Below are 21,456 nucleotides of genomic sequence, written 5' to 3'. Positions count from 1 at the left end.
ATATATATATAGCTTTTTGAACTATTTTTTTGATGGAGATGAGCAAAATTTGTCTGAATTTCTTATCCCTTGCTGAATATCCCTTATCCCTGGCTGAGTTTGGGAATTACAGAGTTTAACCCCACTGCAAACGCCTCGGGGATCAAAGCAATAAATAAGCGGGTGCCGGGCAGTGCGGGCGGTTGCATCGGTCAAGGCGGCGCCGCCAGAGCTGCGGTGCTTGTGCTGCAGCGCGTGGCGGCCTCCGGCGCTCYGACCGCGGGAGCTCCCAAGCCTGTGAACTGGCCTGGGAAGCAGCCGCCAAYGCACAGGCAGGTGGGAGACCTACCAGAGGGTAAAAGACCCCATTTCAGAGGGTGATTGGATTTCCGTGGAGCGCAAGGACGCAACTCCGAGAATAAATTTCAAGTTGTTATTTAATGTTTTCTTCAGGTTTTACCATTTTCCTGTAGATTTGGCAGACTATTGCTTATTCAGTTCTGAAGAAAAAAATTCATATGTATATGAATATTTAAAACAGCTGTCTTTCCAAATGCAGAAAGCCTCTAAGGAAACCATATTCAGGAACCTGTGTACATGCAGCTCTGTGAGCAGATAGTTCTGAAGGAAAAAGCCAAAGGAAAAAGTAACAACTTAAGGTCTTGTAAGTCCTATTTAGTAACATCTAAAACATTAAGTATTATGTTAGGCTAATAAATAAAATAGCTGATTAGAGTAAGTTAATTTTAATCCCTAATTTGAAAATTACTGTGATCCCTAAAATAAGTTAGAATAGCCTGTACATATTTTTATCTTTAAATGAGAGATCTGTGGAAATGCTGGAACATAGTTTTGTTTCCTGTTACATCACTTACATAGTAAATATTGCAATATTACTTTTTATTGCTTGATTCTGAAAACAAAGCTGGTGTTATGTTTTAACAGTTTGGTAATGTTTTCATATCCAACTTTGAGTTCAAGCATGAATGTATAAAGATATTTATGTGCCAGTTACTCCTAGGCTGGCAGAGATACCTATTACATAAATCCTTCCATTTGAATCGGTCATGAACAAACTTTTGAGAAGAATATCTGTGAAAACTGATTTTCAGTGATCATGAGGCTGTCTGCAGATGCCTGGTGCTAGCGGGTGCTCTCTGCAGTGAGAACATCAGTCTCCATATCCCCTTGAAGAGCAAGCAGGACAGCAACCCGGGGCCTTCCCTTGCACGGTGCAGCCAAGCAGTATAAAAAAGCAAAGCAGCCAAGTCACTCTGCCTTGTGCAAGGCAGCTGCAGCGCTGGAACTCGTCCCTGTGCAGCCTGCATATACTGCCAGCCTCACACGCTGAGTACATGAGCTTTCCTCATGCATCTCCCCTGATTTTGAGTGAATTGTGTGAAAAGAAAAAAAAACACTTGTGTTTGTTAATTATTTAGATATAATGCCTAAATAATGACAGATAAATTTTACTCTAATCGTTTAAGAAGCTACATTGGTTTATGGAATCCATGGAAAACCTTTGTTTTCAGCAGATGAGAAGTGAGTGTGAAGACTTGGCTGCTTTGCTGCTATTGCTTGTRCATTAGCAGTGAGAGGTTTTTTTAATGGTGCCAGTGTCTGCGAAGCTAATTGTGCTCTTAGCTTTGTTAACGAGACACATCCAGCAGCACTGCTTCCAGCTGGGAACAGCCTGCCAGCGAATTGGCAAGACAAAACCAGAGTGGATGCTGCATTTTCCTCACTTACCCATGGGAAGATGCCAGGGGCATGAGTCAGGCCCAGCCCTGAGGACTTTGCTGTTCTGCAGCAGCTCCTGAGATGCGAAGACAACTTTAAGAGGATGGGATTTGCTGTTCCAGACTTCCATCTAGGCTGGTCCCGTGTGTGTTGCAAAGCCAGACACTTGTGCCTATGTCTCAGAGTCCAGATGTGTACAGGGAAGTCTGTTCCCCTAGAAGACTTCCTGTCTGAAGTGTCCTCTTTCAAGATGTGGTGGGTTATTTCGTGTCTGCTCAGCACTTCTCAAAAAAGAATGAAAATATCTTCAATACCAACAAAAACCCCGCGTGTGCATGGAGGATGTCTTCCTCTATGCTCCATTCCTTGGCACATCAGTGAATCTTCCTCATCTTTTTGGCATAACTCCTTTGGGAGTAGGGATTCTTCTTTAAGAGACAACCACCTCTAGCAACGTGAGAGGCTTTAGCCCCTTTTTCCTTGATGCCCTCTGAAGTGGTTGTGTTATTGCCACTACAGGTAGTAATATCCATTGTATTGTATACTGGTAGTAATATCCAGTATTGTAATATCCATTGCAATAGCTTCTCGGGACTATTTCTGCTGTCATGCCACCAAGTTATGTTCAATGCAAACTATGTGAAGTCACAAAAAGAGAAGCTAGATGGCACTGTGCTCCAKAGAGATCAGGTAAAAGCTTTAAAAGTTATCTGGTCTTAAAAAGCCCCCGAAATTTAATAGGTATCAGCACAAATGGGCAGAACTCTTGAAGTGGGATTAAGAGAGAGCAAACTTTCCACTGACACAATCGTTTAACTTTTGTTTTTTAACACTAATGACAAATTCTTTAGGAAACAAGATTAGATTTAAGCATACGGATATGAAAGCAGAGAGATGTAAAATGCCTCTAAGATTGCCTGTGCCGATAACTGAAAAATAGATTAGGCATCATTACCTCAAAAAACTTTGAGGTAATTACATATATTTGTGTTTTTAAGCATGCACTCTGATGCTGGTACTCGGATATGTTTATATTTAAAAGTAGATAAGCTAAACAGGACATCTATGAAGTTAAAAGAAACCAGCAGATTCATCTTAAAAGGCTATTCAGTGCTGGAAAGCTAGAGGGGAAGAAATCCACACTAATCCTCTCATGAAACTTTTCTTTGATCATCCTTTAAGGATGGAGATAGACCTTCTTTTATTGCTAGAGTATAAATTTTGAACCATTAAATATCTGATTTTTTTTTTACTACAGGACACTCATTGAACTATCTTTATATAGATTTAACTGCCATCTGTTGACTTTTCTAATCTCTATTTTTTACTAAGTTAAACTAATTTTAACTCCACAAACACGTATAATTCTTTGTAACTCTTTGTATTTTTATTCAATATAAAAGCAAAAATATATATGTTAATATAATTTTCACTAGAAATGTAGGGCCACATAAAGCTTGGCTGCTTAAGTGGCAAAACCTTACCTGACCTACAGTAAGTAYTAACAGTACAAGGAGATAATGTAAGGTTAAGAATTCTTTATAAGAATATGAGTTATTTAAAAGCAGAACAAATAAAAATATCTCTAACTAATGTCTTTTTCCATAGGAAGTTCTTTTTAAAGGAATTCAGCAGTTGTTCATTTAAAGGTAAGGTATTGTTATGCAAACAAGGTAAGTGTTAAAAAACAGATGTAATAAATGATTGATCTTGCAGTATTTTATCATGGCAGAAGGTAGCCATGACATATCATACTTGTCCTTTGGAATTCAGTATTTCATTGATGTCAGTGYGTGGACAACGATGTAACAAACTTGGAAAGGCTAAAAATGTTTGGAAATTAGTCACAGTTTGAGAGGTTTTTGAGGAGCTTCAGGACAACTTAAAGAGAAGGTCTATCAAGATAAAATGAAAAGCTTAAAGTAATTATGGAATTGTAATGCTCAACTCGGGGAATTAGAACTGCAATATTACAAGGACAATGATAAGGGACAGGCAGCTGGAAGAGAGACAGCTGAGCAGGAACATGAGAAAATGGAGTCATAGGAACAGGAGAAGAATTTGCCTCTTTGAAAGTGAAAATGAGATAATAGATGTATTCATTGAGGATTGAATTGCTGGCAAGGAACTGGGACGATTATCAAAGGGCCTGCAAGAGAGGAGAGAAGAGAAGGAATTACTGTAATCGGAAGGCATAGTGGAAGGAAAAGAAAGATTCATACCAAGTTGGCAGAGAAGTAGGTCTGTGGTATTGGCCACGGGATTGGAAATAGGAAGAACCAGATGTCAGARCAATCAGGTGCYAGGAGCTGGGCACAGCCCAGAGGAAGACACTGGTTGCTTTTAATATGGCACTTTGTTAAAAAGAAGAACAGTAATAGTAATCTCTCAGTGATTATTTTTGAGATCTTGCTACCATTTTAAGATGAATTTATTTGAATTTATCAGCTCCTGCTTTATTGTGGATTTGATGATTCATGTGTCCTTTTCAGGTTGCTGTGCTTAGTACATTAGGATGGCATATTTCAGGTCTAAATGGGAAAAATAATGCTTTCCAAGAGATAGAAAACATTAAGAGCCCTAGCCATGACCAAAACTACTACCTAAAGGGAGTTAGAAAGAAAATTTAGAATAAACAAATTTCATAATCTTTTCCTTCTATCAACAGCAGGTGAGAAACTCTAGTTCCCATTAACATCTTTAAAAAAACCACCTACTTGCTGATCTCCAAACATGTGCACTGAAGACAGAACCTGCCAAGGACAGCACAAAAAAACAAGCAGCCAGTGAGTCGCACCATCCTTCCAACTTCTGCTAACATGAGAGATCAGGAAGCTCCTGCTTCATTAAGCATGAATCTCTGCTGCTTTATTGAACACCAGCGTTTAACTGGGGATCCCATTTTAACCCTATGGAAAAGATGAATGAGCCCTTTATAGGGACTCTACTGTGCAGTGTCTTGCTCCTGAGAATTGACTGCAGGATTCAGCCTTCCAAAGCACTGACAAATATGATAGTGCTGATACAGTAATTGCATAACTGTAACTTTTACTTTGTGCTGCCTCAGCAGCAAGAAGGACTGTCTACAGAATGCTATGTGACCTAGCAGTACTTCTGTTCTGTTYTTTTTTTGTAATTCAAGTACTTTCCCCTTAGAATTCAAGGAAACTCCAATTTTCTTTTTTTCTGATGATGTGTCAAATCCATTTAAAGCAACCTGGATGTTGGTTGAACCTTCTACAGATTCAGTCTATAATGGCTTAACTGAATGGGAGCCAAAAGTTCTCTTATGTCTCTTGTAAGTCAAGGATCATGTTGTATAGGGGCAAAATGCACATATAGTGTCAGGAAGCAGACTTTTCCCTATGTTTTAAATAAACAACAGCAGGTCCAATTTGTAGCTATTGGTGATGGGAAGATCTGCTTGTTACATCTGACTTCTATTTCCTTAACACTGTCCGTATTAGGTAGAGCACCTCCGTATTTGCTGGCATTATTTGTATTTTTTAAATGTATGATGCAGCAAATTTTTAAAAATAACTGTCAACTTTGTTTTTGTTTGCAAGAAAGTGCTGATGCTAAGTAAGGTACTAATTATRGATTGCAGCAACTGTCCTAAAATGAGTGCACTCAGCAAGAAATCCAGCATGATTATTTTGGGGGTTTAGTGTTATAGGTGAACTGAATAAAGCAGAAGCTGAGACCCCTTAAACATGGGAGAATGGTTTAAAAAAAGTAGTAAAAATTAATTTCAAATTTTGTAAAAGTTGCTTAYTGAGGACTGGAACTACTCATTTCAGAAATTTATTATAAGTGCATTTATACAACAAGAACCCCTTAAAATTACTCTTTTCCTAAAAAAGTTTTTCTGATAAATTCATCAGATTAGTTTTCTTGGAAGGTGCCAGGTGAGTTAAAATTTCTTATTTTAACCCTTTCAATATTCATCACACTTTTTATTTTATTGTATTGCAGGTTACCTGATAAATTGACAACCCTGCACCACAATTTCACAGATAACTTTAATTATTGCAGTAGCTGAGCTACAGTGTCTTCCAAGCCACCCATGGACGAAGGCAAGTCAGAAAAAAAGAAAGAGTTGAGATTGAAGGACCGACTTTCTTCTTCTTCCCCCATTTTAGATGCAGACTTCAAGCCTGCCACCGCATTTGCAGATAGACAACTTAGGGAAAGCCCCATGTCCTTGTTTTTGTCTCCTGTTAAAACTCTTAGTTTTGTTGGCTGCAAGAGTGGCTTATATGGAAGCGGCTCCGGGCTGTCTGCCCAGCACCTTGCAGCAGTGGGGTGGGCTGCAGGCTCAGCAGCTCCTCGCGGCCAGGGAGGCACCTTCCCGTGGGCAGCAGCCTCCCTGCCAGGGCTCCCTGTGGGGCACGGATGCGCCTTCCCCCTTGCTTCTCACCTGTGGGTCCATTCCTTTCCACTTCTATTCTTTCCATGTTTTCTTTGAGCAGTTACGGAGACTTAAACTGCAGTATTTCTATTGTGATCAGGAATACTGAAAAGCAGTTTTGCCCCAGCACAGATGAGGTCTGAAGACTAGAACATCCAGTCCGGTGGAACCAGCCCCAGTAAAGAGCCTTAGCTCCTTGTGCCTGCTCCACTCTCTGTGGGACTCGGATGAAGGCAGGTGTCTATTTCTTTTCTTTCTGCTCAGTTGTAATTTGTTTGTTGTATTGCGGTAAATACRAAAATGTTTATTTTCCAAGAGTAAATAAAGATGGGACCGTCTAAGAGACATCTAAGAAAGATTAGATTTTCTCTGAGAAAGCATAGGAGCAGGAGATATTTGGAGCAGTACAGTTGCCTGTGGAACACTGCAAAATATGGGAAATGCAGGATCGTGTCTTCATGCTCCCAAACATTCAACTTTCCAGTATTCATGACTCCAGTTTTTATATAGTTAAACTGATAAAGTAGGGATTGGAAGGGCAGGATTTCCACTTCCTCGCTTTTCCCTGGGTGATTCCACATATAGTTGTTGTCCAAGTATGTATGTTCAAAATGTATATTCAGAACTAGTAAGATGTGGTTAATATTATGTTTGTTAAAATTCTTTTATATAAAGCCTATGAGCCATGGTTAATTTTTAACATCTACATTTAACATCTGGTTTAATGTTTTTACACCATCAGGTACACTTCACATATTGTGCTAGTAAGGACTCCTTTAGCAAAGCAACTAGGCATATATGAAAATTGAATTGTACCATTAACTGAAACTAATTGCTACTGTTTATATATATATATATATATATATATATATTTCAGTATTTTGACGAATCAATAACCAGAAGTATTTACCTTAGAGTAACATCTAAATGCTATTTTTTTCAATTTGAGACGTGTTGTGTTGAGAGCCTATACTGCTTGGCCCGAAGATGTCAAAAGAATTAGTTTTAAAATCCTCTTGTATTTTATTTCACAGATAAAAGAATTTGTATCTTTTTTCCTTCTATAAACTTTTTTAGTTTCAATATCTCATAGATTTTTTCATATTTCTGTCTATGCAGGGTGTGGCATTTCCAACAAGATAATTAAAGAAAGAAAAAAAAGAATAGTAGGAAATCTTAATTAATTTAATCCTATTTTTGTGCTAGAGAATTAGCCGGAATGTGAGATCAGGAACTAGGCAAGAAAAGAACAATAGCATGTTTATGCAATGCTGGTGAGTAATATGGGGCTGGATATGGGAAGGATTGGGAAGTGAGAAGTCTGAGTTTTCAGCTAGTGCTGAAAGATAGAAGAAATGTTTTAAGTGTTGTCTGTAAATATTATGCACTAATGCATCTTTCACCTTTAATGACGAATTGAGCCATTGAAAATCTGTGATAAAGTGGTCAGCTGAATAGTTTTGCTAAYTCTTTTGAGGTAGAAATGAGGAAATGGTTCCAAAGGAGTAATAGATGTTCAGCTTGCAGAATAAGAGATTAGTTGAAAATACTAGAAACTGACTACTATTTTGGAAAAGAAATGAGAGTTTCACCAATGATCCTGAGCAGGTTGACACAGGACACAAGAACAGTAGTGTCTTATGATGGAAGAAAATGGTTAAAATGGTTAAAGAAAAGAAATCGTAAAAGAAAATGGTTAAAGCTAGTGTGTGAATTTGCAGATGTTTTGGTAATTAGAAGAAAAATAATCAAACTGAGGGACTATGAATACGAGATAATTGCTAGCAAGAAAATATTTAAAATAACTCTTAATCTTTGGGAAGATGAAAGGAAATTTGAAGAGGTGAGCCTGGGTATTAAAAGAGATGTGTTGCAAAAAATGTTCATACAAATGCAKTAAGTTTCATATGCTGATGTGAGTTTAAATACTGATACTTGCAAATGTTCCATCAAAACAGAATAGCCAATGTTTGATATTGTACAGATTTGTGGAGATAGAATGATGGAGTTACCTCTGTCTGTTGGTTGTCATTGTCACTTCAGGTTATTGCTGCTTGTTTTGACAAAAGTGCTGAACAGTTGCAAGGAACCAGAAACTGCTACAGCATGTGATGATCAGTAAGGAAGTGTAGACACGTGCTAGTGAAGAAGGAAACATTTTAAGTTCCTTTGGGTCTGAGAACAATTTATTATCCATGGAGAACTATGGTTCTGAGAAGTAAGCCTCCCTGTTTCTTTTCAGACAGTAATGTTTTGCCTGCTTGAATGCTTTGCACGGTGGGAATTCACTGAAACTAAACTCTCCAAATTAACTTGGGGCATTTGCTATTGCATTTTTGCCAAAGTACTTGGCAGAAGGGCAACTTTCTTTCCAAAGGCCGTTTTCTCTTTGTAGTTTCGTTTTCATAAGAGTATTTGTTCCATTACATGTTTGTGCTCATTTGCTATTTAGACTTCTTATTCCCCACTGTATGAGGCCGTCAGGATATTTGGAAGGGATTTGTATCACTTCTAAACATCCAAAACAAAGCAAAGGAAATTACTATCACAATATGCCCTGTAGCTTTTTGTAAGTAAAAAAGCTATGTAGCTATTCAAATAATTACATCATCAAGGGAAGGATCTCTATTAACATACATCAATCTATCAATGGTTTATTAGTAAATGTATTGCTGTGGGCTGTTTTAATTTATTCTGGTTGTAGTTAGAGTACTTAAGAAAAAAAGGAAATTAGAAAAGATTATTTTAGGCTTCTGTAGGCTATTAGCAAAGTATATTGCAGATAATTCTATTAAAAGCAGCAAATGGGGTGAGCTGTGAGTGTATTAAAAGGCAGACATGGTGAATTTTTGCCATGGTGTAATGAAGTATATTGTGAATGGAACATCTGGCTGTGAATGGTTTATACCTTTGCTAGTTTAAATGTAAGCTTCTCTCCGAGCCTCATCTGTGTTTGAAAAAGATGATGATATTGGTAATATTCTGAGACTTTTCAGACTTCAAAAATGTATATTTGTTGTAAATAAGCTTCTTAAGCTTACAAGCAGTGTAAAAGTATATCTCAATGTCAATTCTTTTTTTCCATTGCATCTCCTTTCTGTAAGTGTAATATTTTAAATTCCCCAGAATTTCCCCAAACAATATGAATGTTAAATCTAAAGTCTACAAGTCTACATGAGATTTTTTTTTTTTTTTTAATCTTCTGGAGTACAGTTCTTTCATTGATAAATCCACTCAATAGATTCTTCATGGTCAACTTTAAGCCAGTCAGAGGCAGCTGTAAGAGGCAGCTGGAATCTGTGGTGTGGAGAGGCTCCGGATATTGCTCCTGATTTCCTGGCATCTGACTTCTGGCTCTTGGTAAGTGCTGAAGAACCATGTTCCACTATTGGTGAGTTGCTTCCTCAACCAAATTTCACTGATCTGAGATTTATTAATGTATTTTATAAAATAATCTGTAACATCTGGAGTTAACAGAGGAGGTGCAAAGTATTTTCAGTACTTTCTGGTGTAAGTGAAAGACTTCACACACATCCCATTTTAGAAGTTCAGTATGTGTTCCTGGGAGTTACTTCCCGTAAGAGTCCTGGAATGTAACCACACAGAGCACAGGGGRAAAAAAAAAAAAAGTGAATTTCTGGCAGGAGAAATTGTTGTGAGTCTCTTTGTCTTGTTTTGTGCTTTCTCTTTATGGAAATTTCTTGTAGGAAATGGCACAAATGGGTGTCACCTTCTATGTGAAAAGAGAGGTTAGAAGCTGGATGAAGCCTAAAGCTGTTTTTTTTTTTTCCAATTGTCTGACGCCTTCTCTTTTTTTCTCTGCAGTCTCAAAGCATTTCCTCATAATTTTGAGGATATAGCTATGATTCTAATTCATAACAGGATTTAAAAGCTTTCCCTTCCTCTGCAGCTCATCAGAAGGAAGTAGACCTACTCATTTGAACACTTTTTTGTACTTAGCTCCACATATGTGGTACTAATTAACAGAAATGTAAGATAGTACAATGATTAATGATTAATTTGTTGCTTACACATTTTTCTAGAGTATCTCAGCCCCACTGGCTTTGAATGTCTAATTCGAGCATCTGAATGTGCCTGAATTCATCAAAGTAGGGTACAAACAKCCTCTCTTGTCATCCAAAGCACATTCATTCCCACAGTCGGTCTGATTGTAGACTAAACAAAGGTTTCTTGGAACAAAAGTACATGAGCATGTAAGTAAACTTCAGCTCTCTTCTCTCCCATTGTAGAGCATGTGGATTTGCAAATTTAATAACTTGTTTAATGCAGCATCTTTAAGTTTCAAGATCGTAGAAATACCGTGATGTCATGCCATACTGACATGGAGCATGAGAAAGCCTTAAACTCCCAGCTGCAGCTCTGCTGTTGAGCTGTGTGGTTTTTACATTTAGTACCTACACTGAGTACATGCAAGCAAGAAACGAAACATTGGCAGGGAGAGGGGGGAACTAACTGCATGATGATTTAGGGGTATCCATRTCAATGACAGCAAAGTAATGAAAGAAAAGATTCCAAAAGTGGCATTACAGCAAGTTGTTTTGACCTTAAATATAACATAGTCTTTTATCCATGTAGTCTCTTTATCCTAATAAAAAAAATACTTTAACTGCTCCATTCCACATGGGATGGCATGGCATGATTAATACTGGAAAGGTCTATGATCTTGCAACATACATATATTTGATCATACATTTTGTTAAAATGTAACCTGCATGTTACTATGTTTGGTTTGTTCTACCGAAACCTCTTTTTCTTTTTGTATTTAATATGGAATAGCTCATCCTGACTTTCTATACATGTTATCCAGGCTTATGACACAAACCACAGTGCAAGTGTGTGCAACTGTCCCAAAGGCTCCCTCCCATTATAGATTAAAAAGTCATTCAGCGCTGTTACTCCCTTTGCATTAGACCTGGAAGATTTTCTTTTAATTAGAGACATACCATAGGGCTCTCAGGAGAAATACTTGTGAATTAGGAACAGAAATGTTGCAGCCCTCTATAGTATTAGTTTCCAACTATCAATATTCCTAACAATATTCTTCCTTTGAGAAGAACCTTATGTGTTGAACTTTAGGGTTTTTTTTTTCTTTTGTTCAAATGAAAGACCTTACATCAATCACCCTTGTCTCTAAAAAGATCCTGTATTAAAAAAAAAAAAAAAAAAAAAAAAAGGAAGAATACTTCCAGTGACCTATTGCATTGTTTTTAACATTATCTTTCCCAGCAAAGGTTGCTTGTCTTGGCAGTCATTTGTAATTTTGAAGTTCTTCCAAGGGAAGAGAAAGCTTCATCCTCTTTAAATTAGTCCGAAAGAATCAAAATTCAATCGCTGGTCCTAATCCTTGCCAGTAACTTTCTGAAGTTATTAAAGAAGTTGCTTTACCTGATTAGTGGTAAGATTTACAGGGCTCCCGTGAAGAAAATTTCATGAATGTTCATGTGACCAAAATCCCTCCAGCTGCATATTTCTTTCTGTAGAGATGTAAATACATAAAACAGAGCAGTGTTTCTCATTTAGCTTGCTGTTTGTTGTTGTTGTTGTTGTTGTTGTTTTGTTTTCCAAACGAGAAATATCTTCAGTGTTATTACTGTTACTGTTAACATTATACTAATTACTGATCTTTTCCTACGTAACAATAGTGAAAGGACGTTTTTGAAAATATGAATATCATCTAGACTCTGCAAGCTATAGCAACATGATAGGGAATAGAATATTACACAGATTAAAATCCCTCAAGATATTGAGGGCAATTCTCTACCTACTCCAGAGAATGAGGTGCACTGCAGGTATCAAAATCAAAAGCAGATATGGATGCATTCTTATTTTTGTAACATTTTTTTCAACCATTTTTAAAGGAAACTTAAAACATTTACCTATTTCCTCTGTATAGAGATGATGTGTAGAGAAAAAGGTGCTTCTGAAGACTAACGTGATTCTTAGAGATGCGTTGACTCCATTATTTTAATTGTCTAGAGGGAGGTACTTGCAATGTTGTATTACTATCTCTCCTTTTGATATTTCAGTCTGCTATTTAACTTTCCAGTATAGTTCATTCACAATGTGTAACTTCCATCTCAGTTTAAATAGTGGCACAGACTTCCACTGCCCTTGTCAGAAGTCAGATAGTACCCGTCAGAAATATGGGTCTGTGTGCCCCACCTGTACCCCTACATAAAACTGAGCAGTAATGGCATTCTCCAGCAAGTGGTTATAAATGGGATTAAGCTCCAATACGTTTGAGCTTATTTAGCCTACAGATTTCTATTCTTATGAAGGATTGGCCTGATATGTTCATTGGTGTGAAGTGAGTTGGGTTTCTCTTGTTGGTTTCTTAGTACTGAAAACATGAATACAAATATAGCACTCTATGGCACTGGGAAATCATCTGTAAATATGTTATATAGCTTTACTAAAAATAGTTTGTAGGAGGCATTTTCAGTAGGAACTTGTGATATAATGCATAAACCCTCCACTGTAGGGCCTGGGTCATTCCTGCTTGGCCCCCGTGGGAGCTTTCTGTACTTGGAGCTGTCTCGGATGACACAAAACCTGGTGGTGTGAGTCACTGCATTGAACACTTGCAATCTAATGACCAAAAAGTACAACTAAATAAAAAAGCTTATGTGTTGGTAATACAGAACGTATGTCTTTCAATCTCTTTGTGTGTTTTGAAACTTTTCAGAGTATTCAGTCAGTATTTTAAATTGGTCAATATGGAACTCTAAATGGGTATTTAAAATCAAATCACAAGGCAGTTACTTCAGTAGGCATTTTCAGTTATCTCTCTGTTTGAATGCATACATGACTAAATTGCTGCCGTCTTTCCTGATGTTTTCCCATATCTTGCCCCACTTTCATGTGTTTAGTTTATGTTCTAACTAGATGGTTAATACTAATATTTTTTTTCTCTTAATTTGTTGTCCTCTTTTTTCCTCCATTTGGGGACCAAAGGCACTTTAGTTACTCAGGTTTGGTAACACTGGTCTAAATCTGACTGCTAAATTGAACGTRTTTGTAGACTATAATAAAAAAAAAGTTTTTTGAATACTAATTATTTGAGCTTACATGCATAAACCTTACGTTCTGATTTTATATTTTTAAWTCCTTATTTCTATAAGTTATCTTGATTAATGGTAAAGTACTGAGCTCTCTACCTAAGTACAGACAATTTGAACATAGCACAAGTGAGGAAGGTTACTTTTCTTATCGGAAGAGTAGCATGTGCTGTGCTTTGATAACTGGGCGTTCTTCCCTTTTCCAGTCAAATGTTTCACATTTCCTTGAATTAAATAGGTTTTGATTTCAGATAATGATATTGTCTGATTATATGATACCTTTTAGCTGAGAAACTTTCAGGAAGCTCCTTGCTACTTCCAGAGACAAAACGTTGGAGTTTATATTCAAACTTACATGCACCACTTTTTTTTTTTTATGTATTTTTGACTCTGCATGGGTTTTGCCTTTTTTCCTACTTCTAAAGAAGTAATATTTGCAGTAAAATAAACTAAGCCAAAAAAAGGAAGTATATCTCAACTGAAGGTACAAAAAGAATCTGTGSAAATAAGGAAATTATTTGAAGCACTGCATGATAAACTTGGCCTGTTATGCGCGGTCTTCATCTTCCGCTGAAGCACCCGCTGTAGACTASTGGCAGAAGGTAGACAGCGGGTGGGTGGTAAATGCTGCTGATGTGGCAGATGATGTGCTCCTCAAGCAAATTTTGCCCAAGTGCAACAGAGACTTGCACTTCTGGCCTGCAAACTATGGGACTCTCCGTCCAGGTGGCCAACTTTGTCAGGACAATAAATTGATGTCCTTTCTTCTCTGGCCCGGAGGAAGTGTGGTGGGAAAATGGTCTTCCTTCCAGAAGACATTTGCCTTTGCCATAGTGATAGAAAAAGCTCATGAATAAATCAACCAGAAAAACAAAACAGCAGGGTCAGAAATCTTATAGCAGAGGAAAAAACAATGAGAATATTCTGTAAGTCAGGACTCTGGTTGGTGTTTGATAAACAAACTTCTTCCTATTTTTGTATATTMTACTTGGATATCCTGTTTCTTTCTTTATCCCCTGCTTAGCAGTGGGATTTTGAAAAAGACTGAAACCATAGAAAGGTTTCCCAGTACAAAATATTTGAGGAAGGTAGAGATCTTTCTGCTAAAATTGAGGAATGTTTGCCAAGTGAAAACAGATTCTACTAAAAATGCCATTTACCTCCAAGAACAGAATGCGATGAGACGTATCACAAAAAAGGAGTATTTATGATATATACCTTAGAGATTGACTATCCTATACATTCCCTACAGAATCTCTTCTTATTTTGAAATTAATTGTAACATACATTTCTAAGTGGCTTTGCAAAGCCATCTTAAACTACTTTGAGATAAAGAGGTTTATTCTCTTGCAATAACATCTACAGACTTGTGCWGTGGCAAGGAGAGCCTGCTGTGCAGTAGCCTGGCTTCACGCCTGAGCCAGGCCTGGGCTGCCAGGCGTATCAGCAGGTACCCTGTAAAGTGCTTGAAAATCTTGTTCCTTGTGATTTCAGTCATACAGATCCCTAGGAACAAAATTGCTATTGATTTCTCAGTCTCCAAGAGAAGTTTCCAAGAGTAGTAATTATGATGGTTTAGATTGGTAGGTCGTAAGGCACTTAAATGGGGCAATTCAGAGGCTAGAGGTATCTCTAAGAGATTCTSTCTTTGAGTCCATTGGGTTTTAGATTAGACCCAAGTGAAGACTCAAGCAACAAGGCCTAAAAAACTTAATTTTGGGAAAACTTATTTGCAGAGGGAAAAGCCAAGAGGCAGCTTTGTAACGRCATGTAGTGCAGAGTCAGCAGATGGTGAAGCAGCGACACAGGAGCAGCCAAAGCTTGTGAACAGAGGCCTGGCTGAGGGGCACGGGAGTGATGCACTCGCAGGAGGTGGTAGGCGGTAAAGATGTTGCATCTCTGCAAAATGCATTTGAGGTGTTGTAGGGGCACCCTCAACTCAGGAGAGACTCTGATTGTTTTGCAGCAGTAGTGCRCAGAGGGGTTGTGGAAAGCAGATGAGCTGATTTTATGGCAGTAGCACACAGCAGGTGATTGCAGAGTTCTAATAAGCTCAGCTAAACAGGTGTTAATTGCCGCTATTTCTATTTTTATAAATTGCTTAGGATAAGATTTKCAAAGCTGCAGTGTTTAGGAACATATGCCAGTAGATTTGAATTTCTAGATCTTTCTGCCATTTTTCAGATTTCTTTCTGCTTCCCAATGGGATTTTTCTAATATTGAATTATGCTCTTAAAATCACATCCTAAAGGCACAGGAATCACAAGGACTCTCTGAGTCCTTGTGTCATCAGTTGTATTACCTGTGCTTCTCCTGTTATTCAGCTTTCTCTTYGCATTTGTTTTTGGCCAGAGCTGGGATTCTGGCCAAATAAAATTCTGACTGATTCAGTGCCAATGTTTATATAATGGCATAAAAATCTAATTTGGGTGAAACAATCAGTTGTTTGTCAAACTCTGCATAATGTCCTCTTAGAAATCTTGCACTCACCCTCCCTCAGAAGTCAGCTCTTAAGTACAAGCTGTMCCCTGGCCCCCTTTTCACAGTTATTAAAAGATATAGAAGAATATCCAGTTAACTAGAAAAATCATTTTTCTCTTACATATGCATATCTTGGTTTCAAAAGGTTTAGGGTAACATTATATTTCTTCCAGTACATTAATTACCATGGAGAAGACCACTACAGATAGTTCTGAATATACAGGATAAAAGAAATGCGAAAGAGCAGCAGCTGAATTTATAGATGGAAAAGGTTCCTTTTCATGTAAGAAAATAAAAGGAGATGAAAGAATGCAAACCCTAACCGTATTGCATGACATATGAGAAGAGTCTTCTCCACAACATATTCTGTTATCTGAACTGAGTGTGGCAGCAGCATTTGTCCTTCGATTTGAACTCCTTTAGAAGACAAAATACTTATCCTAAACTGTATGAGATATGGAAGAATTCAGATTGTTTAGTAATGTTTCAACCATAGCTTTTTTCTGAGCATTCATTTCCTATTATCCGTTTTTTTCTCCTTTCTTCCTTTTATTTTTTGTATTACTTATTTTTTTGTGGAATGACTATAAATGAGCTTTCCTGAACTGAAAGCTGGTATTTGTCAGAATATATTTTAATTTGTAGAGTAAGAAGATCTCGTGATGTTTGTAAGAATTTGTTTTACTGCTCTTCAAAGAACCTTCCACTAGATGGATCCTAGAAATTTTCTAAGAAGTTAGTGGCAGTCTGACATTCATGCCGACACTGTGTGTTACATTTCTCAAAGAGCCTCTGAAATTTCTGTCTCTGAGAGACATCATTCCACATTGGCCAGATTGGTAGCATTTCYTTCCTTATTAAATGTAAGATTTTTAAGGTTGCCTGGAGCTTTCAGACATTTGTTCGTATTCATTTGGGAAGTTGAAACAAAGTCAGAAGTCACTTTTACTAAACACTTCTCTGTGTTGTAAACCCAGACGTGACAATACAGCCCATACTCTCATTCCAGGCTCTTGAAATGCCATGTACTTGATAGAGCTCTCTGAATATTCTAGACATTTTTCTTTTGAGACAGTGAGGAATTCAAGCCAAGATAAAACTGGAAGTTCTCTGTCACATGTCAAGTCAGTCTTCCATAGTGTTTCACCTTTAGGGACCTTAAATAGCAACTATTGGGTTGTTATAACTGATATAACAGCTATTGCGAGATTACCAAGAAATTTCAGATGACTTCTTGCTTGTTTTTATGCCTTATTTCTTCCAATTAGATCCTGTCAGGATATCCAGTTATTCACAAAGGTTTGCTTTAAAGTTATGTGCCAGAATAATATTGTTCCCTGTCATGTCCAATAGATAATTGTGTCAGTCAAAGCATTGAGCTTGGTTGTCTGAATTTCTATCATCTAACAAAGGATCAGAAGTATAAAGTGAATTTCTAATGCCTGCTTGTGTAAAACAAATCCCAAGAAAAAATGTCAAATGCCTTAGCTTGAAAATCCCTCATTAATATATTTAATTTAGTAACAATTTAATGAGAAAATTGCATAGCAAGTTAAGTTTGTAGATAATTGACAAAAATACGAGCTTTTCAGTGACTATTATGCAAAATTAATGATTCAGTCACCTTTATTATAATCTGCAGGTCTAATCTAAATTAAAAATCTTTTTCAAATATCTTGTCCATGCCTTCTGATGACTTAGAAAACATTCTTGGTACTCATATTAAAATACTAATTATGCTGATATATAGCAGGTACTAGTAAATAATTCAGCTTAGTGAAACAAGATTAGAAGACATTACATATAACATAAAGGAGGACAGATTTTTCACYGGTAATACATTTCTGTTTATTCCAGTAATCATTTTGTATGACAAGGTTGAAAGGCTGAATGTATCAGCTAAAGGATGATAGTTTTATATCAAATACTGTACCACAGTATTACAGAATTACTATATAGTATTTGGACAGTCTAAATCTTAGACTAGATAGTCTAAGATATGAGACAATTGTGTTGTATTTACTCAAGTAAACTGGGAAACTGAGAGCAGTATAATATGGATGAAATCTTAATGAATTCTTCCTTGAACCCTTCCTTGGAATTCCTGTGCCCAGTTGCACTTGCGGATTCCAAGTCGCTAAGTCACTGCACTTCTTGATATCCTGGATACAGAAAGATACTATAAAAGCAAGACTAATCTCAATTTCATGAGCCTGCCAGAATTTAACTGGATTTGGTCTTTTATCCACAAMGGGATTCAGCACTGTGTATGTCATAATTAGATGTCTTATCTTTCAGAAGCTGTGCAGGAGGTTTCTTAGTACCCTATCCGTGTGCCTCAGCTTCTAGCTGGGTGCCCTGCAGTCCGCATGGTTGTCTGTGTTGCACTGAGTAGTGGTTTCGTTCATCAGGGAGAGGGAACCTTGGCCAGAAACTTTGTAGGTAGAACACTTATGTGGAGCTCAGCTTTTGGAAAACAGGACCGATACCTCTTCTTCATTATACTGCAGAGTTAATTATAGCAGGAAATTACATCAATACAAGCAAAATGTACCCGAGAAAAGGGATCTGTTCACTGTGAATCAGGGAAATTTCAGGAAGGACTATTGGCAAAGAAGCATGAGAATGGTGAAAGTCAGATATCTGTTGACTTAATTCAGCACAAAGCCTGCCAGCAATTTAAAACATGCTTTGCATTTCACAAGTTGCCTTTCTTATCACTACAGGGTAATGTGGTCTATGATAGTGGGTGACACAACTATGAAAGTCACTCTGGCTCAGTTGTCTATCTCAGACAACAAGGATTTGGGCTTTGATGCCTGGCCAAGTAATTCTCTTGAAAGGAGAAATAAATCCTAGCAACATCTTTCTTACACTTACTTGTTTAGAAAAACTCAGCTGGCAGTGGTTCTTATCAGTTAGTCACTTCTATATTGACATATTCCTTCTGTGAAAGGGTTAACAAGTGAACTAGCTAAGGCAATGGTCAGTTAAGGAGGGAAGAGAGAGAAAGAAAAAGAAAYAGTAAATAGTAGTCTAGGTAACAAAACAACATTTTGTTGATTTAAGGTAGAGCGTATTCAAAAGCAAAAAGGAAAAAGTTCCTGGTTGAACAGACTGGCTCAAAATCCTTCTCATGTAATAATATATGTACATGTATACATACACAGTGCATCTTGCAACTTCAAAGTGTTTTCTCACACGTATTTGACATTTTGGCTTGACAAAAGTAAGAATTGTTTGGTTCATTCCTGTTTCTTTTTGTAGGGTCATTTCTTTTATCATTGGCAGTTCATTTACAGAGAGGAAAAATTGACAGTATTTAGATGATTCCGGTATATATCGTCAAAAAATAGCACAATCCTCATAGTCCTATCTCATAAGGAGTATTTCAAAATGGTAATTCTTGAAAAATCCAATGTTGAGTCATTTATTTCCCCTTGGATATCCACATAATATTTCTACCACTTGGTGAGCCAGACCACTGTGGGATTATAAAGGATAATATTTTTATACACTCAGTACAGCAAAAATAACATCCATAAAGCTAACCAGCTCTCCAGAAAGAGAGAATCATTGTAAAGGAGTGAAGAACACAGTCTGTGATACACAAGTTACAAGATAATCAGTTAGCAGCTMCATAGTTGGCAGCAGCATGTCCAAGACTGTCGAAGTTCTGCATTTTGTTCTGTTTGATTTTTGGCTTGTGATYCAGCTGACATGACCTGTTATAGAGGTTGTTCTCATGGTTCCCTTTTTAATTTCTCTGTCTAGAGAGAAATGCATATACCAAATTGCTGAAGAACAGGAAGGCGATGAGAAACAGAGGAAGTCTCTTTTCCATAGTCAAGAATCTTCAAGTCCCTTGGTGAGCAACTTGGTCAAAAAATTGTCCTCCACTCACTTTTTGGTTGACTTCGCCTCTGATGATGTGAAATGTTGGTCTTCATGAGGAACAGAAAAAAAAATACTTGAATTTCATATGGAGTGTTGTTGCCCTGTTGAGGGAGCTAAGTAATTTGTTCATATTTTATTTTACATGTTTTCAGTTTATTTTATCTTGCCATATCTCAGATGCTAGCTATCAGTATGCACTTTAATCCAAAACTCATTTTATTTTTTTACTTTTTTGGTTTCAAATGGATTTTGTCAAAAAAGTCCTAGTAAGAAGAAACTACTTTAATATGTCTCGATTTATTTGGGTCTGCGAAGATCTCAAAAGCATTCATTTTCTCACTTTAGAATTTTCACTGAGATTTTTAAATACCCCAAAGCTTATGTTTGAATTTGKGTCTTGCTATGTATTTCCAAAGAATTTTTTTTTGTACATTTCACCATGGAAAGAGTGGAAGCTGAGCTACTCCAACTGATAAAGTTTGACTTCTAGTACTTAACATTCCAAGAAGTATGTGGACTTAAAGGACAAGTGAGTTTCGCTTTTGGATTCAGCATCATTAAAATAACATTTTCTTTTTTTTTTCTGAAATAAGACCTGGAATTTCCTCAGCTTGTTATTTTTCCCAGCAACAAAAGTCCAGGGTAAAAAACTAGGGACTTTTTTATCTGTTGGCTTCTATTTTTTGATAGATAAAAGTTGTGTTCTTTTTACTTAAGTGAAATAATGCCTCAGAATAAAAGAAACAGGCTATTTTATGTTCTGTGCMGATTAGCAGTTTTCTGTATTGTTTTATCTGTCGTCTTTTGTGGACTCTAGATACCATCAGAGACTGTGCAGTTAAATTAACCCAACAGGAAATGTAATAGTTACTGAAATGGTGCCTAAGAAAGATAATAGAAACAATTTATTTTTGTATAAAGTATCTCAGAAATTCAGAAAAGGAAAAGCAGAGAAAACTTTTTTTAAGTTTTTTTTTCTTTTTTTTTTCAACAGATGACAAGTTAGATGTTGTATAGTGAAAAGTGGGTTATGTGGTAATGCGTTGGTGTTCTCTTTGTAATGAGGAACAAAGTTAAAATTTCTGAAACAGACACAATCCTTTAAATAGATCTGTATGTAGATCTCATCCCTCCCATCCAGCGGTGAAAATTATAGGGATTCAGTGATGCTCTCCTCCCTCTCTTGGGGGCTATATGGAGGTTGTACAATTGTCAGAGGATGAGAAAGAAGGTGGTGGGAGTTATGGAAAGAGAAGGGTCAGGGAAGCACTGGAAAACAAGAAAAGCCAGTAGGCCCTGAGAAAGGGCAGACAATATAAAATTCATATACCCAGTTATTGAGGTTACCCAGAACTGAAAAGTTGAATCTGGCATGTCAAATATCTGCAGTATAGGCCATATAAGCAGCACTCTTAATAATTGTACAGGTGTGTTCAGTAGTTTTTCAGTTACTTGGTAAAGATTTAGCTATATTGAAGTTGTTGCTTAGGATGCAGTGCCTGTTCTTCCTTTGTTGACAAAAGTAAGTTTTCTCTGCCAGCATAGATCTCATTCAGCCTACAGGATGCTTCTCTTGCTCACATTCTTTAGGCAAGGTCATGCTGTGGATATATCAGATGCTTCTGCAGGGTGGAAGGTCTTCAGCCCAGTGGCTTCCAGGGCACATCTTGAGAGAAAGATCTTTCATGAAATGGGTGAGACTGCAGTTAGGGGAGACCTAGGTATGAACTTGTTGAAATAGCTCTATGACCTAAGACCAAAGAAACATGGAGAGAAACTAAGCTGTTTCTGATTTCTCACGAGTGCTGTTCCTTCTACTGAAAGACTCTGCCATCTCAAGCTGATGGGACAAAAGGATGCTTATACATA

The 21,456-nt window shown here is 37.2% G+C and overlaps 1 long non-coding RNA gene across 1 annotated transcript; it reads left to right on the top strand.

Moving 5' to 3' along the window:
- The first annotated feature begins 7,264 nt into the window (after nucleotides 1–7,264).
- LOC112946104 lies at nucleotides 7,265–9,399 on the top strand. The gene is made up of 3 exons (XR_003249150.1): nucleotides 7,265–7,404; nucleotides 8,174–8,348; nucleotides 9,344–9,399. It is a non-coding gene; the product is annotated as an uncharacterized LOC112946104 (long non-coding RNA).
- Nucleotides 9,400–21,456: the final 12,057 nt, after the last annotated feature.

Source organism: Nothoprocta perdicaria, unplaced genomic scaffold (genome assembly GCF_003342845.1).
Source record: "Nothoprocta perdicaria isolate Ctin4 unplaced genomic scaffold, notPer1 scaffold_20, whole genome shotgun sequence".
In the NCBI taxonomy this organism is placed as follows: domain Eukaryota; kingdom Metazoa; phylum Chordata; class Aves; order Tinamiformes; family Tinamidae; genus Nothoprocta; species Nothoprocta perdicaria.
The sequence above is the reverse complement of the archived record's forward strand: the minus strand, read 5'-3'. Positions and strand labels throughout refer to the sequence as shown.